Source organism: Cebus imitator, unplaced genomic scaffold (genome assembly GCF_001604975.1).
Source record: "Cebus imitator isolate Cc_AM_T3 unplaced genomic scaffold, Cebus_imitator-1.0 Scaffold28, whole genome shotgun sequence".
Lineage (NCBI taxonomy): Eukaryota > Metazoa > Chordata > Mammalia > Primates > Cebidae > Cebus > Cebus imitator.
Window position 1 is genome coordinate 6,618,981 of NW_016107343.1, and position 6,538 is coordinate 6,625,518.

Below are 6,538 nucleotides of genomic sequence, written 5' to 3' on the forward strand. Positions count from 1 at the left end.
AAAAAAAAAAAAAAAAGACTGCTTCTCTACCTACATGGTTACTCAAACGCCGTAGTGAAATAAAATCAATGCACAGCCATACGATTACTACATATCCTGTGTAAAGTGTGATGCAGATCTATTGATACACAAATATAGTAAACTCCATAATATATTATTAGATTTTTAAAAAGTATGTCTCCACAAAACATTTATAGTACTATAAGTGTATGTGTGTGCATGTGTGTGTTTATAATTGCATAGAAATAATTCTGGGCTGGGCATGGTGGCTCACGCCTGTAATCCCAGCACTTTGGGATGCCGAGGTGGGTAGATCACGAGGTCAGGAGTTTAAGACCAGCTTGACCAACATGGTGAAATCCCATCTCTACTAAAATACAAAAGTTAGCTGGCCGTGGTGCCACACACCTGTAATCCCACCTACTTAAGAGACTGAGGGAGGAGAATCACTTAAACCCAGGAGCCAGAGGTTGCAGTGAGCTGAGATCATACCACTGCACTCAAGCCTAGACAACAGAGTGGGACTCCATTTCAAAAAAAAAAAAAAAAAAAAAAAAAAAAAAAAAAAAAAAAAAAAATAAAAAAAAAAAAAAAAGAAAAAAAGAAATAATTCTGGAAGGATACATGCTAAACTCAACTCTAACAAGTGTGTATATGACAGAAATGAAAACTTTTTTACTTTGATTTTAAATTATTTTAATTTGCAAGCAGCACTTCTATAATTTGAAACAAAAATTTAAAACCCCAAACCAGCCAGGCCTGGTGGCTCATGCCTGTAATCCCAGCACTTTGGAAGGCCAAGGCGGGCAGATAACTTGAGGTCAAGAGTTCGAGACCAGCCTGGCCAACACCGTGAAACCCCATCTTTCAAAAAAAAAAAAAAAAAATTTCTGGCAGAAGACTTTCCTAAAAAAAAAAAAATTAAAAAACCCCAAACGGTTGCTCTTCTTAGATTCACTTGAATTGGTAGCCCTGAGGGAAATTCCTAAATTACACTTTCTTCTGTTCTTGACTGAACAAGGATGAATGGATCACCCAATCCTGTACTAGGTACAGGAATAAATGCTGGACAGTTATAGATGAAAGAGAGCATGTTGCCCTTTAAGGACTTCAAAGTTTAGAGGCAGAAGAGACAAGAAAACAAGAAATTAAAGTACAGAAGGATATATGCCTCAGAGCTATACCTTGAAAGGAAAAGTATGGACAGCACAGACTTTAAAGCGGTAACAGGAGGGTAAGGAAGCCTTCCAGAGAAGGTTAAGAATTGAGAGAAGTCTTTTATTTTCCATTATTTTATCATGAAAAAATTCAAACATACAGAAAAGTTGAAACATCTGCAGATCCACCACCTAAATTCAACGATTGAACATTTTGTTATATTCACTTAATATGTAATACAAATAAATATAAAACCATTTGAAGGTTCACCCGTAAATACTTAAACCGCAACTCCTAAGAATGACATTATCTTACATAACCACAATGCCATTATCAAACATAAAAATAACATTAATTCTCCCCCACCCTTTTTTTGAGTCTCTGTCTGTCATTCAGGCTGGAGTGCAGTGGCACAACTTCGGCTCACTGCAACCTCCACCTCCCGGGCTCAAGTGATTCTCCTGCCTCAGCCTCCCAAGTAGCTGGGACTACAGGTGTGCACCACCATACCCAGCTAATTTTTGTATTTTTAGTAGAGACCAGGTTTCACCATGTTGGCCAGGATGGTCTCGAACTCCTGACCTCAAGTGATCCACCCACCTTGACCTCCCAAAGTGCTGTACAGGCGTGAGCCACTGTACCCAGCCACAAGTATTATCCTCTAAATGTCATTGTGGTTAGATGTGGTGACAGAAGCTTTTGTGAGCTCTAGAGCTCTAGTTTGTCCTTGCTTTGCTCTGATCAGTGTCCAGAAATGCTTGCTAATTCCTGACCCTGTTGACCACCAGTGACCATCAGACACTTGGTGATGGATCCACAGAGGGGGCGGCTGCCCAGGTGGCTCTCCATGAGCTTTCTCATCACAGCCCTATGTCAGTGGCCAGATGCAGTTCCCTTCCCACATTTGTGACTCCTCTTCTGATTCTCTGACTGCCCTCTTGGTCTTTCATTTCCCCAGCTGTGTAAAGCATAATTCCCATAATAAATTCCTTATCTCATCATTCATAATGGTTCTACCTCCTTCACTGATACATTTACTGGTACTGGCCATGGTTTCAGGAGAGAGACCATTAAGGATGGGAATTGGAAACTGGTTCTCTGATCTAATTAAACTTACGTGCATTCGTGACTGTTGCCAGCAGTAAACAGTTACTTACATTCTACCTGTAATCACTTGTGATAAATGCTTATAGAAGGCAAAGCTTTGGGTAGACAGATTGCTGCTGTAGAACATTTTAGCAGAAACAGGAATATAATGAGGAATGTTGGTTGCTTCTACATATGGGGAAAGATTGGAGAAAGAAAATGATGAGCTAAGAGCTTTAAATTTCCACCCCAAGATCTGGAAAATGGACCAAAACTAACTTTAAGACTGCCTTAAAAATAAATAAATAAATAAAACTCTTATCTTTGGTAGCCTAAAGTTCAAGTTTTTTTTTTGTTTTTTTTGTAGAGACGGGGTTTCACCATGTTGGTCAGGCTGGTCTCGAACCCCCAACCTCAGGTGATCTGCCCGTCTCAGCCTCCCAAAGTGCTGGGATTACAGGCATGAGCCACCCAGCCAGGCCAAGCTCAAGATTTTTGATCACCAAACCCTAAGTGTTCTCTTGCAGCAGACTGAATTTCAATGCAAGATGAATTAATAACCTACCAGGGTATCTTATTTTCAAAATAAGACCATTAGTTGGGAAGGAGTAAGACGCTGAATGTTAGGATACAGACATGAGGATGGATTCCTATGAGGCCAAAAACCTTAAACCAAGCTTGACCAACCTGTGCACCTGCAGGCTGCAGGTGTCCCAGGACGCCTTTGAATGTGGCCCAACACAAATTCGTAAATTTTCTTAAAACATTATGAAGTTTGGCCAGGTGTGGTGGCTCATGCCTGTAATCACAGCACTTTGGGAGGCCAAGCTGGGTGGATCACCTGAGGTCAGGAGTTCAAGACCAGCCTGGCCAACATGGTGAAACCATCTTCACTAAAAATACAAAACTTAGCCGGGTATGGTGGCACACATCTGTAATCCCAGCTACTCGGAAGGCTGAGGCAGGAGACTCCCTTGAACCTGGGAGGCTGAGGTTGTAGTGAGCCGAGATGGTGCCATTGCACTCCAGCCTGGGCAACAAGAGCGAAACTGCATCTCAAAAACAACAACAACAAAAACATTATGAGTTTATTTTTTGCGACTTTTTTGCTTTTTCCTTTTTTTTTTGCTCATCAGCTATTGCTAGTGTTAGTGTATTTTATGCGTGGCCCAAGACAATTATTTCAATGTGGCCCAGGGAAGACAAAAGATTGGACACCCCTGCCCTAAACCCTAAATTCGGCTGACCATCCTTAGTCAAAAAAGTGACCTTCCTCTCTATCTGCAGTTAATCTTCCCTTACCTGAAGAGCCTGTGATGACCTCCCCAGAGCCAGTGGCCTCTGAGGGTACTTTGATTCTCCTACGAACTCAACCCTACCCCCTCTTTTATATCTGTAAGCTCAGAGATTCAAGTCACAGTAGGCCGCAGGGTGACTCATGAGGAAGTACCATACGCACCAAAAGAATATTGAGAGTTTGTCAATGTATACATTGATTCACGTTTTCTTTTGACATCGTTTCATATTTACAGCAAAGCTATAAGAATAGTACAGGCCGGGTGCAGTAACTCATGCCCGTAATTCCAGCACTTTGGGAGGCCGAGGCGGGCACATCACGAGGTCAGGAGATTGAGATCATCCTGGCCAACATGGTGAAATCCTGTCTCTACAAAAATACAAAAACTAGCTAGGTGTGGTGGCACGTGCCTGTAATCCCAGCTAATTGGGAGGCTGAGGTATGAGAATAGCTTAAACTCAGGAGGCAGAGTTGGCAGTGAGCCGAGATCCTGACACTGCACTCCAGCCTGTTGACAGAGCCACATTCTGTCTCACAAACAAAAAACAAACAAAAAAGAAAAGTGCAAACAATTCCCTTTACCTTTTACCAAGATCCTCAAATGCTGATTTATACTGACTGAAAGTCAGGGAATATGTAGGGGAACAGATCCTGAGGTGTTGGATCAGTATGGAAGAAATATAATTTTGGATTTGGATGAATTTATTTATTTGTTTGTTTTTGAGACAGAGTCTCTTTCTGCTGCTCAGTGTGGAGTGCAGTGGCACAATCTCAGCTCACTGCAACCTCCACCTCACAGGTTCAAGTGATTCTCCTGCCTCAGCCTCCTGAGTAGCTGGGACTACCGGACCTGCTACCACGCCCAGGTAATTTTGTATTTTTAGTAGAGATGGGGTTTCACCATGTTGGCCAGGCTGGTCTCGAACTCCTGACCTCAGGTGATCCACCCGCCTCAACCTCCCAGCTGGGATTACAGGGTGAGCCACTACGCCTGGCCTGGATGAATTTATTAATTGAATTTATTAATAAGAATGCACACCCTGGGCCGGCCCGTTGGCTCATGCCTGTAATCCCAGTGCTTTGGGAGCCTGAGGCGGGTGGATCACAAGGTGAAGAGATTAAGATCATCCTGGTCAACATGGTGAAACACTATCTCTACTAAAAATACAAAAATTAGCTGGGCGTGATGGTGTGTGCCTGTAGTCCCAGCTACTCAGGGCTGAGGCAGGAGAATCACTTGAACCCAGGAGGTGGAGCTTGCAGTGAGCCGAGATTGAGCCACTGCACTCCAGCCTGGCCACAGAAGGAGACTCCATCTCAAAAAAAAAAAGAATGCATACCCTGAAAAACCTTTATCGGCCAGGTGTGGTGGCTCACGCTTGTAATCCCAAAACTTTGGGAGGCTGAGGCAAGAGGATGCTTGAGGCCAGGAGTTCAAGACCAGCCTGAGCAACATGGCAAGACCTCGTCTCTACAAGAAAATAATATAAAATAAAATAAACCTTTCTGGCTGGGGAGAGACTGCCCCTCCCTGGGCTAGCCAATTTTTAGAGATAGCAAAGGGCTCAGCCAGAAGCCTGTCTTTGATATGCAAATGAACCAGTCCCAGACTCACACCCCCTCTATGTGTCTTATACGTTCCCAGAGGCAAAATTCCTCTGCCCTGTACCAGCTCCCAGTCAATTAGGAACCAACATATAGCCCAAAGTCACTGAAATTATTCAAACTACCCTGCCTTGCCTTTCCCACAAAACCCCCCACCCCAAAAAGCACTAGCCTAAACCTCCCCCACACTTGTCTTCTGCCCTTTGACCACCTCAGTGTCTTTTCCCTTTGGCCCTGCATGGCATGCCATGCTTCCTGTCCCTAGGACCCAGGAGTACAACAAACTCTGTTTTCCTGAGCCTCTCCTCTGGCTTCTCTTGTAGCCATATCTGACTGGCCATTTCATAAAAGAATGCAGGGCCGGGCGTGGTGGCTCACGCCTATAATCCCAGCACTTTGGGAGGCTGAGGTGGGTGGATCGCTTGAGGTCCGGAGTTCGAGACCAGCCTGCCAACATAGTGAAATCCCGTCTCTACTAAAAATACAAAGAATTACCAGCCTGGGCAACAAGAGCAAGACTCTGTCTCAGAGGAAAAAAAAAAAAAAAAGAATGCAAAGCAACCAGGCGCACTCCTGGAATCCCAGCACTTTGGGAGGCCAAAGCAGGAGGAATGCTTGAGGCCAGGAGTTTAATATCAGCAACATAGCGACACCCTCATCTCTACAAAATTATATTGCGGCACACACCTGAGAAGGAGGCTGAGGTGGGAGGATCACCTGAGCCCAGGAGATCGAGGTTGCAGTGTAAGTTAGGATCATGCCATTCATTGCACTCCAGCCTGAGCAACAGAGAAAATCCCTCTCTCTAAAGAAAAATAAAGAGTGCTTGCTTCAGCGGCACATATACTAAAATTGGAACGATACAGAGAAGATTAGCATGGCCCCTTCGCAAGGATGACATGCAAATTCGTGAAGCGTTCCATAAAAAAATTAAAGAATAAATAAATTAAATAAATAAAAGTAAATAAATGTAAATTGTTTTTTGAGACAGAGTTTCATTCTTGTTGCCCAGGCTAGAGTGCAATGGCACGATCTCGGCTCCCTGCAACCTTCACCTCCCGGGTTCAAGTGATTCTCCTGCCTCAGCCTCCCAAGTAGCTGGGATTATAGGCATCTGCCACCACTCGGGGCTAATTTTTGCATTTTTAATAGAGATGGAGTTCCACCATGTTGGCCATGCTGATCTTGAACTCCTGACCTCAGATGATCCACTTGCCTCGGCCTCCCAAGTAAAAAAAAATTTTTAAAGAAGTAAAATGTGCACTAAGCAGAGATTCTGAGTTTAAGATTCTGTCTCCCAGGTTCAAGCAATTTAAGGTATCAATGAGTTATTTTGAGTTATTATGAGTTATTTTGAAATGGCTTTAGTAGTTTACTTTTTTTTTTTTTTTT

The 6,538-nt window shown here is 43.4% G+C and overlaps 1 non-coding gene across 1 annotated transcript; it reads left to right on the top strand.

Moving 5' to 3' along the window:
- Positions 1-5,968: 5,968 nt before the first annotated feature.
- On the top strand, positions 5,969-6,075 carry LOC119470362. Its single transcript, XR_005199255.1, has one exon. It is a non-coding gene; the product is annotated as a U6 spliceosomal RNA (small nuclear RNA).
- Positions 6,076-6,538: the final 463 nt, after the last annotated feature.